This window comes from Galeopterus variegatus, unplaced genomic scaffold, assembly GCF_000696425.1.
Source record: "Galeopterus variegatus unplaced genomic scaffold, G_variegatus-3.0.2 Scaffold590, whole genome shotgun sequence".
In the NCBI taxonomy this organism is placed as follows: Eukaryota; Metazoa; Chordata; class Mammalia; order Dermoptera; family Cynocephalidae; genus Galeopterus; species Galeopterus variegatus.
Window position 1 is genome coordinate 498097 of NW_007726701.1, and position 20304 is coordinate 518400.

Here is a 20304-nt window from a genome sequence, read left to right on the forward strand (position 1 = left end):
CTAACCAAAATAATTGGATTATAATCACCAAAAATATCAAGGATGTAAAAGTTAAGTGCAGTGGATTGAATGTCCCCCAAACTCACTGAAGCTTAAATTGTGTCCCCCAAGTTTGATGTATTAGAAACTTGAGCCTCACTGTGACCATTGGGAGAGTAGGAAATCCTATTATGGTAATTGAAAGGTGGAGCCTTGAAGAGGTGATTAGATTGTAGGACCGTGACTAGTGGATAGATTATTAATGGTGGTCAGAAGAGAGTGAATGAGGAGGTTAGTTTCTACTCTCTCTGCTCTACCATATTCTGCCATGTGAGACCACTACATTGCTGTAAAGCCACCACCAAAGACCCTCTCCAGATGTGTTCCCTGGACTTTGGACTTCCCAGCCACTGAAACTGTATGTAATAAATTTTGTTTTCTTTATAAAATACCCAGTTCCTGGTATTTTGCTAAAAGTAACAGAAACAGACTAATACATTGAGGAAAGACTTAAAGAATTGCTCCAGAGTGAAGGAGATTGAAAAGACATAAAAACTAAAAGTAATTTGCCAATCTGAACTGGATCCTATTGTTATAAAGGAAATTATTGTGACATTTGGCAAAACTTGAATAGAATCAGAGGATTAGATAGTACTAATGTTAATTTCCCGACTCTGATGTAGGTTGATTCTTTTTTTTTTTTGTGACCGGCAACAGATCGCAACCCTCAGTGTCGCGCCCGTACCGGACCTGGACCGGCAACGGGATCGCAACCCTCGGTGTTGCGCCCGCACCTCGCTCAGCCAGTGAGCGGCCGGTCTGTATGTGGGATCCGAACCCTCAGTGGGAGCGCTGCCGCGCTCCCAAGGGGCGCACTGTAGCAGTGCGCCATCGGGCCGGCCCTGTAAGTTGATTCTTCAAAGGAAGTTGGAGAGAAGTAAGCCCGAATATCCTAAGGCACCCACAGTACACATGGTCTTCAAAAAGTTCATGGAAAGATTCATATTATCTTTTAATTCTTTTTTCCTCAAGCTTTTTTTTTTTATTGTAACAAAACTGATCGTACATATCTGTGGGGTACAGAGTTGAACATCAACACCATGTGCAATATGTAATACTCACTTCAGAGTAATTATCATATTCAATAATATTCAAAATTATTGCTATTCATGGCCCTTTACTCATTCCTCCTGCTGCCCTCCCTTCCCACTTATAGTAACCCCAGTTGTCCTTTTGCAAGTTCAATGCATTATTGGGAATGTTGTGCCGTTCTTTCTTTCTTTTATTTATATGTTTATAATTTTAGCTCCTACTTATGAGGGAGAACATATGGTATTTCTCTTTCTGTGCCTGGGTTATTCACTCAATGTGATTTTCTCTAAGTTCATCCATGTTGCTGTGAATGGCAATATTTCATTCTTTTCTATAGCTGAGTAATAATCCATTGTGTATATATACCACATTTTCTTTATCCAGTCATCTGATGATGGACATTTAGGTTGGTTCAGACTCTTGGCTAATGTAAATAGAGCTGCGATAAACATGGGAGTACAGGTAGGTGTCTCTTCAACATGAAGCTCTCCATTCCTTTGGGTACATACCCAGAAGTGGGATTGCTGGATCATATGGCAGTCCTATCTGAAGTTGTTTAAGGAAACTCCATACCATTTTCTGTAATGGCTGCACCAATTTACGGTCCCAATAACAGTGTAGGAGGGTTCCTTTTCTCCCCATTCTCACCAGCATTTGTTGTTCTCTGTCTTTTTGATGATAGCCAGTCTAACTGGAGTGAGATGATATCTTAATGTGGTTTTGATTTGCATTTCCCTGATGCTGAGTGATGTTGAACATTTTTTCATGTGTCTGTTGGCCATTTGGGGGTCATATTCATAAAATCTTTGCCCAGTCCTACTTCCTGAAGTATTTCCCCTGTGTTTTCTTTTAGGAGCTTTATAGTTTCTGATCTTATTTTTAAGTCTTTAATCCATTTTGAGTTGATTTTGGTATATGGTGAGGGGTACAGATCTAGTTTCATTTTTCTACATATGTGTATCCAGTTTTCCCAGCACCATTTATTGAAGAGGCAGTCTTTTCCCCAACGTATTTTCTTGTTACCTTTGTTGAAGATCAGTTGGCTGTAGGTTTGTGGGTTGATTTCTGGGTTCTCTATTCTGTTCCATCAGTCTGAGTGCCTGTTTTTATGCCAGAACCACACTGTTCTGGTAACTATAGCTTTGTAGTATAGTTTGAAGTCAGGTAGTGTTAGGCCTCCAGCTTTACTTATTTTGCTCAAGATTTCCTTGGCTATTCATGGTCTTTTGTTGTTCCATATGAACGTTAAGGTTGTTTTTTCTATATCTGTGAAGAACATCATTGGTATTTTGATTGGGATTGCATTGAATCTGTAGATTGCTTTGGGAAATATAGACATTTTCACAATGTTGAGTCTTCTAATCCATGAGCAAGGAATGCCTTCCCATCTTTTTGTGTCCTCCTTAATTTCTTCCATAGTGATTCATAGTTCTCATTGTAGAGACCTTTCACCTCCTTGGTTAAGTTGGGTTTTTTTGTGACTACTGTAAATGGGCTTTCTTCCTTGATTTCTTTTTCTGCTAATTCATTGTTGGAGTATAAAAATGCTACTGATTTTTGCATGTTGGTTTTGTATCCTGTAACTTTACTAAAGTCATTTACCAACTCTAAGAGGTTTTTTTTGTAGAGATTTTGGGCTGTTCTATATACAGGATCATGACATCTGCAAACAAGGACAATTTGACTTCATCTTTTCCAGTCTGGATGCCCCTTATTTCTTTGTCTTGCCTGATTGCTCTGGCTAGTACTTCCAGTACTATGTTAAATAGGAGTGGTGAGAGTGGGCATGCTTGTATCATTCCCATCCTCAAAGGAAAAGCTTTCAGTTTTTCTCCATTCAGGTTGATATTGGTGAAGGTTTGTCATATATGGCTTTTATTATGTTGAAATACTTTCCTTCTATACCTAATTTGGTGAGAGTCTTTATCATGAAGGGATGTTGAATTTTGTCAGATGCTTTTTCTGCATCTATTGAGATAATCATATGGTTTTTGTCCTTGATTTTATTGATGTGGTGTATCACATTTATTGGTTTTTGTATGTTGAAACATCCTTGCATCCCTGGGATGAATCCCACCTTATCATGGTGTATAATTTTTTTTTTCCTTTTTGTCTTTTTTCGTGTCTGGCAACGGATCGCAACCCTCAGTGTCACGCCCGTACCGGACCGGGACCGGCAACGGGATCGCAATCCTCGGCGTTGTTCCCACACCTCGCTCAGCCAGTGAGCGGGAACTGGTCTGTATGTGGGATCCGAACCCTCGGCGGGAGCGCTGCCGCGCTTCCCAAGCGGCGCACTGTAGCAGTGCGCCACCGGGCCCGCCCTTGTGTATAATTTTTTTGATGTGTTGCTGTATTCTGTTTGCTAATATTTTGTTGAGGATTTTTGCATCTACATTCATCAGGGATATTGGCCTGTAGTTCTTTTTTCTTGTTGAATATTTGTCTGGCTTTGTTATCAGGGTGATACTCGCCTCATAAAATGAGTTGGTAGAATGGCCTCTGTTTTAATTTTTTGGAATAGTTTGAAAATAATTGGTATTAATTCTTCTTTACATGTTTGGTAGAATTCATCAGTAAAGCCATCTGGTTCTGGGCTTTTCTTTGTTGGAAGACCTCTGATTACTGCTTCAATCTCTTTACTTGTTATTAGTCTGTTCAAGTTTTCTATTTCTTTTTGGTTTAGTCTTGGTAGTTTGTACGTGTCCAGAAACTTATCCATTTCCTCCAGGTTTTCAAATTTGTTGGCATATAGTTGTTCATAACAGTCTCTACTGATTCTTTGTATTTCTGTGATATTGGTTGTTATGTTTCCTTTTTTATCTGTAGTTTTTGTTATTGGGGTCTTCTCTCTCCTTTTTTAAGTTAGTCTGGCTAACGGTTTGTCTATTTTATTTATCTTCTCAAAAAACCAACTTTCTGTTTGATTGATCTTTTGTATTGTTTTTTGTGTTTCTATTTCATTTAGTTCTGCTCTAATCTTAATTATTTCTTTCCATCTACTGCATTTGGGATTAGATAGTTCTTGTTTTTCTTTCTTTTTTTTTTTTTTTCCTTTTTGTCTTTTTTCGTGACCGTTAACGGGATCGCAACCCTCGGTGTCGCGCCCACACCATGCTCAACCAGTGAGCGACCGGTCTCTATATGGGATCTGAACCCTTGGTGGGAGCGCTGCTGCGCTCCCAAGCGCTGCACTCTACCGAGTGTGCCACCGGGCCGGCCCGATAGTTCTTGTTTTTCTAATTCTTTGAGTTGTAGTGTTAGGTCGTTAATTTGAAAAATTTCTATTCTTTTGATGTAAGCATTTCATGCAATAAACTTCCCTCTTCGAACTGCTTTTTCAGCATCCCATATGTTTTGGTATTATGTTTCATTAGTTTCAAGAAATTTTTTTCCTCAAGCTTTTTGAAGTACCTGTGTGTGTGTGTGTGTGTCTGTGTGTTGTTGTTGTTGTTGACACAAATTAAGGCTGTCAGAGCAGAAATAATTTTGTAAGATTTATTGGGAGCCAAATGTGAGGATCGACCCAACCTAAGTGTATTAGTCCATTTTGTGTTGCTATAACAGAATACCTGAGACTGGGTAATTTATAAGGAAAATGAAATTTATTGCTTACAGTTTCTGAGGCTGGGAAGTCCAAAGTCTATGTGGTGGTGGTGACAGTGACTCGGGGGTCTCACATTGCAAGATGGTGGAAGCAGAGTGAGCAGAGAGACAGAGAGACAGACTCCCTTCTTCTTTTAAAGCCCTCAGAACCAAGCCCCTGACCACCATTTTTAATCCATTCACTAATGCACAGTCTTACAATCCAATCACCTCTTCAAGGCTCCACCTTTCAATTACCATATTAGGATTTCCTACTCTCTTAACAGTCACAGTGGGGGCTAAGTTTCTAATACATGAAACTTGAAGCTTCAATGAGTTTTGGGGGGACATAATTCAACCCACTACACTAAGTGAGGTGGAACTTAGCAGGGGTGACTCCATTTTGGTTTTTATTCTGGTCTGTTGGGGGGCGGGCATAGTGCAGGAACTTAGTCCAAAACAATGGCCTCTAATAATTTTAATTTAACAGCAAACACACACACACACACACACACACACACACACACACACACACACACACACACACGAGGTTTATTATAAGAAATTTGCTCACATGGTTATAGAGGCTGAGAAGTCCCTAGATCTGTAGTTGGCAACCTGGAGACCCAGGAGAGCTGGTGTAAGTTCTAGTCCAAATTCAAAGATAGGAGAAGACTGATGTCCCAGTTCAAAGACAGTCAAGCAGAGAGAGCAAATTTTCTATTTATGGATAAGGCTCACCTACATTGGAAAGGGTCATCTGCTTTACCCATTCTAATGATTCAAATGTTAATCTCACCCAGAAACCCCTCCACAGACACACCCTTTAACCAAGTATTCGGGCACCCCACGGCCTAGTCAAATTAACATATAAAATTAACCATTCATGGGCCTATAGGCTTTTCCCAGGTTAACTGTGCAGAGGAGAAAGGAAATAATTTTCTCTGAGATTATTGGACACAAGTTCTGAGCTCTAACTCTATTCTCTTGAGACCCAGAACATCTCTTTGATCCACTGGTAGGAACTGGGCTTATGGTTGTTGGGTAACAAATGGTGTTTTAGCCTGATTCTGACCCAGTTAGGACTTCCCTACCCCAGTGACATCAGGCCTAGAGATAGGCCAGATGCCAGAGACTAAAAAGGCCAACTGTGATATGTTGTGTTGCTGCCCTGTGGAAGCAGCTCACATCTCTCCTCTGCAGAAAACACACTTACCTTGGGCTGGTGCAATGTGAGTATGAGTGACACATTACCTTTGAGCAGGAGCTTTAAGAGTCAGTGTATAAGTTTGTCATGTCTCTTTTTTTCCTCTGGCATCATCCAGATGGAGCCTGCTCTGTCAGCCAGGGTACCCAAACAAAGATGACCTGAAGCCTACCCAAGAGGGACATATAATATGACAAAGAAAGAAACCTGTATTGTTATAAGAATTGACATTTGGGATCATTTGTTACCTCATTATAACTTAGCCTAAGCTGACTGATTCATACTCCATACCTAGCCTGTGGTTATTTCCCCTACTCCTAAATAGCCATATTTTGGCATTGGGAGAATCCCCACAATAGCTCCTTGATCCTTGGAGTAAAGGGAACCACATGGAACTAGTTCTCCATCCCAAAAGTGTACATCAAAATCAATACTGCATTACTCGGAGCACTGCAAAGATTCAGCGTGGTGATTTCCATCACAAACCATTCTATTCATGTGTTCAGCCACTAATTGTCCATATGTGTATGTCTCACTTCCCTAATTGTATTATTTCATTCACTTATTCAGTACATATTTTGGAGCACCAATTACATATCAGGTGCTGTGTTAGATCTTGGGGGCACACAAAGAATAAAACAAGATTATACTGCCCTCGAATAATTCAGACTAGGGCTGACCTTGACATGTGTGTAGTGTAGTAAGCTGGATGTGTAGTGTTTGTATAGTGAGCAATGTTTAAACAAAATTAGAATTAGTTGGCAACATTTAAAAATCAGGAGACTTTGCATGAAAATCTAGGTTAATCATTTCTTTTGAAATATGGAACAAAGGCCATACCACCCTAAACTCGCCCCATCTTGTCTGATCTTGAAATATGGAACGATCTGGCAGTCTTGGGTCCTCTCTCCCCCATGGCGATAGTCAGCTTGGGTGGTGCATCTGCCATCCCTTTCAGCAGGGCCTGAGCTCGCCCTGCAGGCCCTGCCACCCCCTCCACCACTGAGGGAGAAGGCACAGCTTAGTATGTGACCAGCTCCCGCTGGTCCAAACCACACGGGTGACTCTGCACTTACATGGTTGCTGAAAACAAAACAAACAATCCTTACTGCCAGTCATTTAAAAAGAGATAGTATTCCTCTTTTCCAGAATAAACTTTCTACAGCAGAAACATTGGATGCACCAGCAGAGAGGGATGCTCTCTGAGACTTTGGACTGCCAAGACTTGCCATCTTCCCACCTTCTTCTTGCCATTTGAGGTAGCTCATATTTAAAACAAATATAATTTTTAAATCAATAGACTTTATTTTTGGAATGGTTTCAGGTTTACAGAAAAATTGACAAGATAGTACAGAAAGTTTCCATACACTCTGCATCCAATTTCCCCTATAATTAATATCTTACATTAATATGGTATATTTGTTACAATTAATGTACCAATATTGATACTTTTTCATTAACTAAAGTCATACTTTATTCATATTTCCTTAATATTTACCTAATGCATTAATCTGTTTTGTGTTGCTATAACAGAAATACCTGAGACTGGGTAATTTATAAGGAAAAGAGGTTTATCTGGCTTACGATTCTGGGACAGCTGCATCTGGCACAGGCCTCAGGCTGCTTCTACTCATGGCGGAAAGTGGCAGGCAGTTGGCAGGCACAAGCAGATCACATGGCAAGAGGAACCAAGAGAGAGAGGAGGTGCCAGGGTCTTTTAAACAACTAGCTCTTCTGGGAACTAATAGAGCAAGAACTCACTCATTACTCCCCCCACCTAGGGAGAGCATTAATCCATTCATGAGGGATCTGCCCACATAACTCAATCAGTTTCCAACAGTGCCACATTGGGGATCAAATTTCCACATGAGTTTTGGAGGGGACAACACATCCAAACTCCATCACCTAATATAATACCCCTTTCCCGTTGCAGGATCCCATCTAGGATACCATATTACATTTAATTGTCATCTCTCTTTAGTTTCCTCTTGGCTATTACAGTTTCTCTGACTTTCCTTGTTTTGATGACCAGGACAATTCTAAGGAGTACTTTAAGGACAGGTATTTTGTAGGAGGTCCCTCTATTGGAATTTGTTGGATGTTTTTCTCATGGTTAGACAGGAGTTATTGCTTTTTAAGAGTGGGACCACAGAGGTAAAGTCCCATTTTCATCACATCATATTAAGGGTTTGTACTATTAACATGACTTATCACTTGATCACCTGTCTGAGATAGTGTTTGTCAGGCTTCTTCACTGTAGTCTTTTTTCCCCATTTCCATATATAGTCTTAGGAAGGAAGTCACTAAGCGCAACCACCACTTAAAAAGTGTGCTATGTTCCCCTCTTTGAGAATGGAGTAGGTATGTAAGTTATTTGGAATTCTTTTGCATGGGAAATTTGTCTCTAATTCTGCATTTATTTATTCAATCATTTATTTATATTAGTATGTATTCATGGATATTTATTTTATACTTTGGGTTATAATCTAATACTAGTTTATTTTGTTGCTAAAATTGTTCTAGCTTTGGCCATTGGGAGCTCTTTTTCAGTTGGCTTGTCTCCTTTTTGACATATTCCCAGCATTTTTTTTTTTTTTTTTTTTAGCACTTCCTTACTCTCTGGCTCTACAAGATGCTCCAGCCAGGCTCATTTTGTATATTTCCTGCCCCACTCCTAGAACCAGCCATTTCTCCTAGGAGCCCTAGTTTCTTTTATTGGAGAATGGTACTAGAAACCAAGATCTGGGAGCTAAGTATAAATTTTATATTTTGTTACACTAAAAAAAAAAAAAAAAAAAGACCCAAAACTCCACAAAAACCATTAGAGTATTTTCTGTTAGAAAAAATGGATAGAATCTCTTTTCTGGCTGTCCTTTGGGAGTCAGGGTTGAAGGCTGTCCTACTGACCATTACCTGGTTGGTGGCCTTTCTTCAGGAGGGTACCAGCCTGGCTCAGGTGGGCATTGATGAAACAAACAAATGATAGTGTGCTAAGTGATTAAAGACAGAAAAGTACAGGTACACAAAAAAGGAGAAACTAAGGCTGTGGGGAGGGGCTGGAAGAAATTGCAAGCCTTGAGAGCAGCTCAGGAAGAGCAGGAAGTGCTCCTGGAAAGCAGACACTATGGCTATCATCTTTGTTTTAGAGCTGATGTTCTTGGGACCCCAACCTCCAACTTGCCTCCATCTGCACCTGTGATGGTCTCACTCCACAGCTGTGAAACAGCCCAGAATATTAGCAGAGCCCTCAATTTGGGAAGCCCAAAAATAGTTCTCCCGCCCTATTGCTTATCTTACCTGGAAGAATCCTGCAAGGTTTTCGAGTCCTGAGGATACATTCTGTGTGCCTTCCAGGGTCTGGAGATTTCTGAACCATCCTGGTGGCATGGCCATTCAAAAGAACATTGGGGGGATGACCTTGGGAATGGAGTCATCAGTGGTATCTTGGGGCACTGCCAGTCAGTATTGCAATGCTATCAGTTCTGAGAGTCAGCTGGAATAATGGGGAAGGGGACCTAAAAGAGCAAAATAAATGTCCCGCCCCCAGGAGTGCATCTGCCATGGGGACAAGCAAGCCCAGTGAAAACAAAGGCAGCGTGCACCACGTCAGAAGGCTCAACAAGTTGCTGGTGAAGCTGGGAGGTGAAGATCCCTGGCCGCAGTGCAGAGGGTGAAGGGAGAGGAGTTTGTCAGAGGAAGGGGCTTTCCTGTAGGCCAGTGCACTGCTAGCAAAAACACTGAAGCTGGACAGCCCAGGGACCTGCTAGGGAATAACAAGTAGACCAGCTTGACAGGAGCAAGGAGAATAAGCAGGGAAATGGGTTTGGGGAAGGTACTGAACAAGATTCTTAGACCTGGGCCTGGGCAAACTTCATGGTGCAGAGCCTGAAACAGGGTGCAAAATTGGAAGGATGTGGGAATTTTTAGAGCACCCAGACTTAAGAGAGAATATAGGTTTCTCAAAGGTTGAGATAGCTGTGGAGGCTCTGCAAAGTCAGGATACCCACTGCAGCTTCTGGGCAGCACAAGATAAAACTCAGGCTGCCTGGGATCAGACCTCACTGCTTATCCATGGGGCCTGAAGTAGCATGGCCCTTAACTCACTTGTACCTTCTAAAATCCTTACTGGGAAGGGGGAAGGGAAAGAGGACTGGTATAATTGTCCTCATTTTACCAAACCTCACACCTCATTCCCTTTCCGCCACCCCAGGGACCTTATGGAGAAAGCGGTACACAGCCTGGGGTTGGGTACTGGAGACCCTGCTTGCAAACGTTCATTCATTCTACTAACATTTCTTGGGAACTGGGGCCACTGAGGATAGGGAGACCCGAGGCTCTGTCCCAAGGGAAGCCAAGACCTCGGTAAGCTGGAGTCGCACACAGCTGATTATAACTGCGATGACAACTTAGTACTAGAGTGCTTTCGGGGATGGCCTGCGGGAGGGGGTTGGAGAAGAGGCCACGGGCCGTGGCGTTGGGTTTGCTCAGTAGATCAGCCTCAGCCTCGGCAAGACGGAGGAAACAGTACGGACGTGAGCGCGGGAGAAAGGCGCGGGGAGGGCGCGCAGGAACCGCGCAGCTGGCCGCCGAGCCCCGCAGGTGGCGAGACACGTGGCTGCGTGGGCGCCACCAGAAGGCCTCTGGCGCCCACGACCCACTCCCGACGGCCGGTTCGTGCCCACACTTTTTTCCTCCGGCTGCGCGGTCCTCACATCGAAGGGACTCAGCGGGCGGGAGGCACTGGGGTGCGGGGTGTCCACCTCGACGCGGCTGGCACCGTGCACGTCGCTGCTAAGCCCCTTTCGACTCAAAAGCCTCGGATAAGGAGATCTAAGCTCAGGTGGGGGCGGGCAGCCTAATCCCGCCGTCGCTCGCGGGTCCCCGTCGGCTCCCGAGCACCGCGCCGGACTGCGGCTGACCGCAGAGCAACGCGCTCGGCCGAAAGCGGTCACCGCGCGCCTTCCGCCCGGCCCTGGCTCATCGCGCCCATCCGCCCCCCGGGCCGGCGCTTGCAGAGCCCCCCGAGGCAGCCGGACCAATGATCCGGCCAGGAAATGCTGGCGAGCTCATCGGCATAACAAAGGCGGCCCCAGGCGGCGCCTTCTGTCTTGTAAGTGCCCAGCCGGGCCCCGAGTGCAAAGCGGAGCCCCGGGGGAGAAGCAGCCCGAGTCACCCCGCCTCCACCCCGCCCGTCCCCCAGACTCCCGAGCGCGTCCATTTGAAATGTTAATGTTGTGAAGCTTCCTCCGGGCCCAGATCCGTCTCCTAAAAAGCCTGCAGAAGCCTCTGTGGGATTAATGAACAAACCGCCTTTGGCTCAGGTGGGGACCGGGTAAACATTTGTTGGTCGAAAGGAGAAAGGTGTACGTAGACAAACGCTGGTAAATCATTACTCAGCCCCAACCACTCGCTTTAGTCTCCTTTGTGCACCGATCCCAATAGCTGAAGTTTTCCTGGTCACCGGACCCTTATCTGCACCCATTCTCCTACACCCTCCGGCCTGAGTGCGGCGGCTGGGTGGCCTCGCGCTCCCACGCAGGCACTGCAGAATCCAGGTCACAGGTGCAGGGCGGGGCGCGGCCGCGCTCCCGCAGAGCTAAACCCCAGCCCGCCCAGGCCACAGGCCTCGCCCGGGTCCTGCTGGGTCCCAGCCCACCTGCCCTCCACCGCTGAGTCGCCCCTAGTACTCGGGACACTCTTGAGTAACGCTGACCACGCGGGGTTAGTTACTGCCCGGGAGGCCACAGAGGCCACAGATGTCACAGCAAGAGCTTTTTTAAAGCCTTGGCATGCGCTTCCCTGTCCACATTAGACAGTATGTTAAGCTATCGCCAAAATTATCAAGTCGGATTCCTTGCCGAGCCCAGTTGCTAGCGACGGTAACAGTACCCGCAAACACTTTGGCAGCGCTGGCAGTCTGTCAGGGCTGTTCAAAGCCCTTCACACAGGTAACCTGTGATGTGATGGCAAAAGTCACCTTCTCATTTCTTTCTAGAACGGGTACATCACTTTCGCCTTGTGGGGTGAGAGTTAATTGGGACATGCTTTCCCCTTGGATGTGGGGTGACAATTGCGCAGATAGGACTGCCTAGGGCCCCAGGCTCCTGTGTGTTGGAGAGGGGCTGGGTAGGCCATCAGGCACCAACTTAGATCCGGAAGGTTTCCAGGACCCCTACAATTCTCCAACTTCATCATTTTCTAATCCACTAAATCCTCCAAGCAGGCACTGCCTGGTCTTCCAAAAGCTTTTACCTCAAGCTGGGAAAACCCAATAGAGGAGTGATCATTTTTCATCCAGGGGAGCCAGCACTCATATATAATGAAGCAAGCCACAAAGAACAGAATTCTTTTCCACTCTCCTGGGAGAGGCCCCTCAGCTCAGGGAATCTGAAGGGCTGCCCAAACTACCTAAACTATGCGCAAGGCTGAGGACGTACACAGAGCCTTTCTACCCGTCCAAAGGCTGGAGTTCCTTACATGAAGTCCTCACCAAAGTTGTTCATAAGGGCCAGTTGTGAATCCCCTGGCCCAGCTGAGAGACACTGGGAAGGAAGAACAGCTTATGGTAGAGGAACTCCCTGTTGGTCCCAGTAATACATCTGGGTAGGGTGGGGAGACACTATGCATTGCCTGGTTGAAACAAGGCACTGTGGCCTCAAACTCAATGGCCTGGCCTCGTAGACAGATGTCTGTCCGCCGACCCTCACTGCTCAGACGCATGATCTCCTCCCAGGCCAAGGGCTCTCCACTCGCTATTGCTCACACCTCCTGGAACTTGGCCTCTTCTTCTAAACAGCACTGAGATCCTCGACCCTGATCCGCACTCCTCCAAACCTCAGACTTGAAAGGACAACACAAAATTGGGAGGTTCCTCGAGTTGGCTTGATATTCAGGGCCCTGGATGCTTCATGCCTGTGACCTTTGGAGAAAGACATACCTGGTTTAAAACCCTGGCTCTGTTATCTGTTAGCCAGCTCGATGACCTTGGGCAAGTCGTTTATTTTTGAACAGTATCCCTTAGGTTTTCCATCAGCAAAGTGGTAGGATAATATATATATATATATATATATATATATATATATTTCTTTCTTTTTTGTGTGTGACCAGTAAGGGGATCACAATCCTTGGCTTGGTGTCGTCCACACTGTGCTCAGCCAGTGAGCACACCAGCCATCCCCATATAGGATCTGAACCGAGTGAGCCACGGGGTGGGCCCCAGGATAATATATTTTTGAAAAGGAGAAGAGACTTCAATGACAATGTAAATGACAATGAAGGGAAATCTGCACTGTGGTTCACAAGAGTAGGGCTCAATAAGTGTTAGCCTTCTCCCTGGGTGGGAACAGAACAACTTCACACCTGCGATACTCTCACTTCTGTTCTCACATGCTCTTCTGAGGCTCACCTATACAATGGTAGAGGGAGAATGTAGCTGCCACCACTTCACCCACTCTTAAGTTGTGCCCTGGAAGTTAAATACCTGAAACCATATGGCCCTGGCATCCTGGCTTGGGTGAGCAGCAGTGAGGCAGATCGGCTTTCAGAGTAGGTGACACCCCAGAGGCCTCGCTCCTGTCATCATTGTGCGCAGGCAGTCAACAAACACCTCCTGGCTGCTGGGATCTTGCTCCTAGCGGGGTATCCCACTGCCTCTTGCCTAGGAGGTGAGGCCAAGCAGATCTCCATTGACATTCAATAGCCTTATTCTGCTTCCACTGTTTCCATTTCAAGGTTATGAATCCCTGTTCTACCTGTGGCTATCACAATTCTTTTTCAGCATTTCCAGGGTTAATACATACGCCCATCATATCCATCTTCCCAACTCTTACTAGAAGCACAAAAATGATCAAAATGCCATATGCCTAGTTTTCTGTAACCCCTTTTAATTTAGAACCTATGGAAACGAGGACTAGAGGATGATTGATTCATATACAGGAGGGTGAATGACACATGATGAGGCTCCACAAGTGCAGAGGGAGAAGGATGTTTCAGGCAGAGGGGACTGCATGAGTCTAGGCATGGAGACCCTTGGGCAGTCTGGTATAGCAGCTGGTCAGGAGTGGTGGGAAAGAGGTGCAGTAAGGTGGCAAACAACCGTAAATGTCAATGTAAATGACAGTGGATATGAACTTATTTCTGTCAACAGTGATCAGTCAGCAAAATTTTTTTTAGAACAGGGAAATGATTTATCAAATATATGTTTTAGGAAAATCATTCTGGGGGCTCTGCAAGGGTGAACTCATTTTTTAAAAATAGACTTTATTTTTTTAGAACAGTTTTAGGTTCACAGAAAAATTGAGCACATAGTATAGAGTTCCCATACACCCCACTCCCCCAGTTCCTTCTATTATTAATATCTTGCATTAGTAGGTGTATTTGTTACAATTAATGAACCAGTATTGATACATCATTAACTAATGTTTGTAGTTCACATTATGATTCACTCTTTGTGTTGTACTGTTCTATGGGTTTTGACTAATGCATAATGACACGTATCCACTGCTACAGTATTATGAATTCTTTCACCACCTTAAAAATCCCGTGCTTTATGTATTCATCCCTCCTCCCCTCTCCCTGAATCCTGGGCAACCACTGATTTCTTTACTGTCTCTATAGTTGCCCTTTCTATAGGTCATATAGTTGGAATCATACAGTATGTAGCCTTTTCAGACTCTACCAACTGAGCTAACCGGCCAGCTCTCCTTCAACAAATATTTACTGAGGTTCTCTATCAGTGTTGCCAATACGAATATAATGCAAGCCACAAATGTAACAAAATTTTCTAGTAGCTATATTAAAAAAGATAAAGAATATATAAATATTATATAAATATATAAAAAGGAAACAGGTGAAATTAATTTTAATAACATTCTATTTAATCCAATATAACAAAAACATTATTTCAACATTTAATCAGTGTAAAAATTATTGATATACATTATTTTTTTGTACTAAGCCTTCGAAATCCAGTGTACATATATTTTACATTTTCAGCACATCTCAACTTGGACTAGCAATATTTCAAGTGCTCAGTAGACACACAGCTCATTGCTACTACACTAGACTTGCAGTATTGTGCTGGGTGCTGAGGATACAGCAGGGACCAGAAGGGACAAGATCTCTGCCCGCACATAGTTGACATTCCAGTGTGGGAGACAGATAATAAAGGAGTAAGCAAATAATTCTGGACCGTGGTGAGTGTTATTAAGAAAATAATACAGTGGTATTATGCTAGAGACTAGGAAGCTGCTTTAGATCACCTGGGTAGTCAGGAAAGCCTTTCTGAGGCTTAGACCCAAAATAGGAGGCATTATCCATGGGAAAATCACTACTTGTATCAATTATCTATTGCCACAATAATGCTGTATAATAAACCACTCCAAAATTCAGAGGCTTAATAACTAATGACGACTAATCACGAGTCTGTAGGTCAGAGGGACAGTTCTGGTCTCAGGTGGGTTCACACATGCATCTTGAGCAGCTGTAGGTCAGACAGGAGGCCATGCTGATCCTGGCTGGGTTCACATGTTTGGGGCCTGCTGGCTGTTGACTGTTCTAGGATGACCTCAGTTCTTTTCCATGTGGTTTATCCTCCAGCAAGCTAGCCCAGGCCTGTTCTCATGGCAGAGGCAGGGATCCAAAAGAGAACCTGGAAGTGTTCAAGGTATCTTTAAGGCTCAGGCTCAGTGCTACATCACTTCTGCCACTTCTTTTTTTTTGGCCAAGGCAAGTGACAAGGCCAGCCAAGATTCTGGGAGGAACTGCAACTTCACATTCCAAAAGGTGGTGGATACAGGGCGAGGTGGAAAATTCAGGCGATTTTTGCAGTTAATCTTCCATATTACTTCAAAAGCTTTCAATTCCACCAGGAAGCTATAACAATTCTAAACTTGTATGTGACCAATAAACAAGCCTCAAAATACAAAAACAAAAATAGAACTACAGGGATAAATGGACAAAATTACTCTAACAGTGGGAAGTTTCAATGTATCTTTTTCAATTATTGATGGGTCAAACAGATGAAAATTAGTAAAGATATGGAAGAGTTGTATACAGTTTAAAGCTCAATTTAATGCAGGTATTCAGTCAACAAATATTTATGGTGCACTTTCTGTGTGTAAGACACTGTTTTAGGTGTGCTAGGATATAACAGCGAACAAAAGTCAGCCATCCCTATTCTCATGGAGTTTATATTTCAGTGGAAGAAAACAGATAATAAACAAGTTAATATGTAAGACAAACATGATGACTATTATGGAGAAAAACAGCAGGGAAAGGAGATATGGAATGCTGGATGGCAGGGTAAGAGTTTTAACTTAAACAGCCTGGTCAGGACAGACACCACTGAGAAAGAGATATCTGAGGAAAGACCTGAAAGCCTGGAGGGAGTGACCCATGTACACATCTCCTGGAGGGCACAGCAAGTACAAAGGCCCTGAGGCAGGTGCTGGTTTGGCATGGTCCAGCAGTAGACAGAAGGCAGGCTTGGCAAGGTGGGAAGGGATAGGAGTACTTCGGGGGGCCAGAGCATGCAGCGGCTTTGGCCATAAGGACTTTGTTTTAGTCTTAGTGATAAGAAGCCCCTGGAAGGTTTTTCATCAGGGGGATATCACACAGCATTAGGGGTGAGGACCCTGGGGAGAAGAGGTCTGTTTCCAGAGACAAGGGTGAGAAAGCCAGACCTCTTTGCGGTTGTTGAATACCAATCCTTGTCAGGTAACATGCCTCCAGGGAATTTCCCTTGCTTTGTCTTTCAACTATCAGGATAGCAGTTTATTCCCTAAAGGATGTCACCATCTCCAGAGAACATATTCCAATTATCCTGGAAAACAAGGTAATTGGGATTATGATAGGATTCATCTTCTCAATTCTCAGAATGAAAACCTATCCAAGGCAAGAACAAAAGGTAACTCCAGAAACCACTACCCTCCCCCCACAGCCAGCAATTTATGGAGCCATCAGGTTATGTGAAACTATTGTTAGTTTCAAGTCACTTTCCTTTCAAAATACAATCTTACTTTTATTGGACAAATATTTATTGAACCCCTATTATGTGCCAGGCACTCTTCTAGGTGCTAGAGATACAACAGAAAACAAGACAGAAAAAAGATCCCTGCCCTCAGAGGGAAGACAAACATGTTAAGATAAACATGCAAAATATGTGATTTATTAGATAGGGAGATAAATGTCCTAGACAAAAATAAAGCAGAGACAGGGAGCATTTGGGAGTGCAGGTGTTACAATGATTTAAAATAGGCTGGTCAGGGAAGTTTCATTGAAAAGTCCTGTCTGAATAAAAACCTAATCCCATCTGGGGGATGCAAGTTCTAGGCAGAGGGGGCAGGAAATGCAAAGGCTCTAAGGGGTCAGGTAAGGAGTCACGTGTGGGCAGAGCTGAGGTAAGGGGGCACTGTGTCAGAGTGGTAAGGGCAGGGCCTGGCCTGCATCTTATATGGCTTGTAACACAACCACTACAACGTGCAAGTGTACAGTTTAGAATTTTATTCCCCATCCTATGACAAGAAAAAATTGATTGTTGTCAATATGTTAATTTCTGGCTTCTGGTTCAGACATCTGAGAGTTTGCATGGAGGCACTGTAGCAAAGAAACAAGCATCTCCTGGCTACCTGGTGTGTATGAAGTAGATTCTCATTAAGTGAAGAGAACCATTCTAGGGGGTGGAGGTGGAGCATGAGCTGAGGAAGCTAAGAAAATAAAAGCAATACAACTTTAAAAAGCTGCTTGCCTGTGTGTTAGCCATACTGGAGTCCAGTTTACTCATTCTAGTGGGACCATGGCAAGGGAATAGGGTGCCTACAGGGCATTTGTCTGCCTCAGTGCAACCAGGGAGGTAAAGAGTTAAAGTGGTGGAGAGACCACAGGGTCAGGACTGTGAACCCCTCCAGGAGGGGCCCTAGAGATGGCAGGCTCTCCACCTGTCTTTAGTGTGGGCACATGAGGGTGGAGGGCTCTAGCACAGCTCTGCTCAATATTCATATGCTGTATTAAGCTTCCACAGACTAAAGACACACACACGCACCATTTTTTACTTAAACCATGTATCATTTTCTACCAGCATGTCCACAAGTACTAATGGGTAGCCAGTGTTTAAGAAAAAGTTTGACTCCCATACCTTGAGCAAGTGCCAGTGTCTTCATTTCCTCACCTGTAAGATAGGGATAACATGCTGGGATGCAACTGAGGCCCCTGAAAAGCCCAACACCTCAGTAGGTTCTTAATGTTCTCCCTTCCCCTCTGCCATCCTCACAAAAAATATTAGACTGCTCTCAAATGCTATGGGAATACTTTAAATCAGTGCTTGTCAAACTTCCATGTGCAGACCAATCACCTGGGGAATCCTGTTAAAATACAGGTTCTGATTCAGTGGAGTTGGGGTGGGGACAGGAATTGCGCAATCCAGAGAGCTCCCAGGTTATGCCTACACTGCTGACTGGGGTTCATTCTCTGAGTTATAGGAATTTGACACTACTAAGTTCCATTACTTAACAAAACCACCAAACAAAAAGCTCTCAAAAGAGCTCCACAGACTATTTTTTCAAACAATTAACCCTTCCACTTCAGCTTCATACAGAGTCACTGACCCTGCCAAGTGGCTAGCACCAGCCAGGTCAGGCATAATGAATACATCCTTTGGTCTAGGAAGGTTCACAGCACCCTTCTACAGGAGGATCTTGCAATTGCCTCTCCACCTCTTTGGCTTTTTGATCTTACCTTTTGCCTCTGATGATAATTACCCTTTAATTAGCACCCACCACTGTGTCATCTAAATAATTATAGTAAGTGCAGACAGCATGCACCTCTGCCAGCGATCTTCAAACAAAATGATAAAAACAAGATCCTAAGCTACCAATTTTTTTAAAAAAGAAAAACCTGACCCAAATAAAAGTCATGCACGTATCACCCACAGCGGAAGACAAAGACCTGCTTTAACGTCTATTCCTATCAGCAACTTAAGAGTTGATTTACTTTGGAATAATTAAGAGAAAATACTGTACGGTATTTGGAAAATTGTAAAAGTCAGAATATAAATTTTGTGAACAGTCATGGAAAGGTAAGACAATTCGACCACGTGGAAATCCACCATAAATTCCTATTGGGAAAGGCTGCAGAGTTTCTAAACTTTTTTTTTTTTTATTCGGAGTTTCCGATTATATTGGAGGGAGCTTGACAACTTCTGGGTGCATGCAAAACAAATTCTACATTTGTGGAAGAAGGGGCGGACTTTTCACTGAAAGCAATTACTGGTTTTTTAAAAAAAAATTTCCCAAGTCTGTCTCCATTAACCGCCTACCAAACAACAGGGCTGTCCGAGTCCGATGAATCATGCACCTCTCTTTAGAAATGCTTGTGCTATTCTTTAGAACGCTCTTTTCCTACTGAAGCCTTAAGAAAAACAACTTTCCAATTTTCTGACACGGAAAAACCTCTAACAGCACAAACAGGTGTACAGCGAAAAATAAATCCTCCATCCTCCCATCATCCGCCACCTCCCTGTCCTCCCCAGAGGCAATCTTGGTTCATTTCCTTAAACTTTTTATTATGGAAAATTTCGGATATACAGTATAAGTAGAGAGGTATCATGAGCGCATGTGTTCGCATCACCCAAGGTCAAGTGTGAAAAACAGCCCGCCAGTTTGTTTTATTCCCCTCACCCCAGTTTTTCAGGCGCATTCTAAGGTTAATCCCAGACCCTGGATCGTTTTACCTGTCAAAATTTTAGTATGTCTTTTAAAATAAAAACAAAATCCCTACATTACCGTTATCACACCCAATAAGGTTAACGATAATTCCTTAATACTACCCAATATTCTCGGGGTCATTTTTAAAGGGTGAGCGGCAGACGGAGGGCGAACTGAAGAATAAGGACTAAAGGGTTGGAGGGGGCTATTAAAGCTCCAGGGCGGACACGCTGACGGTCGTGACCGCCCGGCGCCCGGCGCCCCAGCCTCCCAGTTCTCGCGGTCGTTACCTGAGCCCGGCCAGGACCGGCCAGGACCGAGCCGCAAGCTCCCCGCCTCCCGCTCCCGGGCGGTGGCCCCAGCAGGCCCGGCGCAGCTGCACAACCCACCGTCCCCAGACACCAGCGGGTCCCTGGAGGGGAAACGATTGACACAGTTGCCTGCACTGCGCCCCCCGCCCACTCTCGCGGCACCTGCGTCTCCTGGCAGGGCCGGGAGCTGGAACTGGCTCCCGAGCCCTGGCAGGCCAGGCCCGCGACCACCACTCAGCCCGCCGCCCGCTCCCGCCTCCTGGCACCGCGACCTCCGCGGACGGGGACTACAACTCCCGTCGGGCCCCACGGCCGGGCCAATGGCGGGCGCCGGAGCATGCGGGGCGCGGCGCCTGCGCGGCGGTTTGAGTAAGCAGCCGCGCGATTGGCTGCGGGGGCGGGCGGCCGCGCGGGGCCTTTGGGGAGCGGA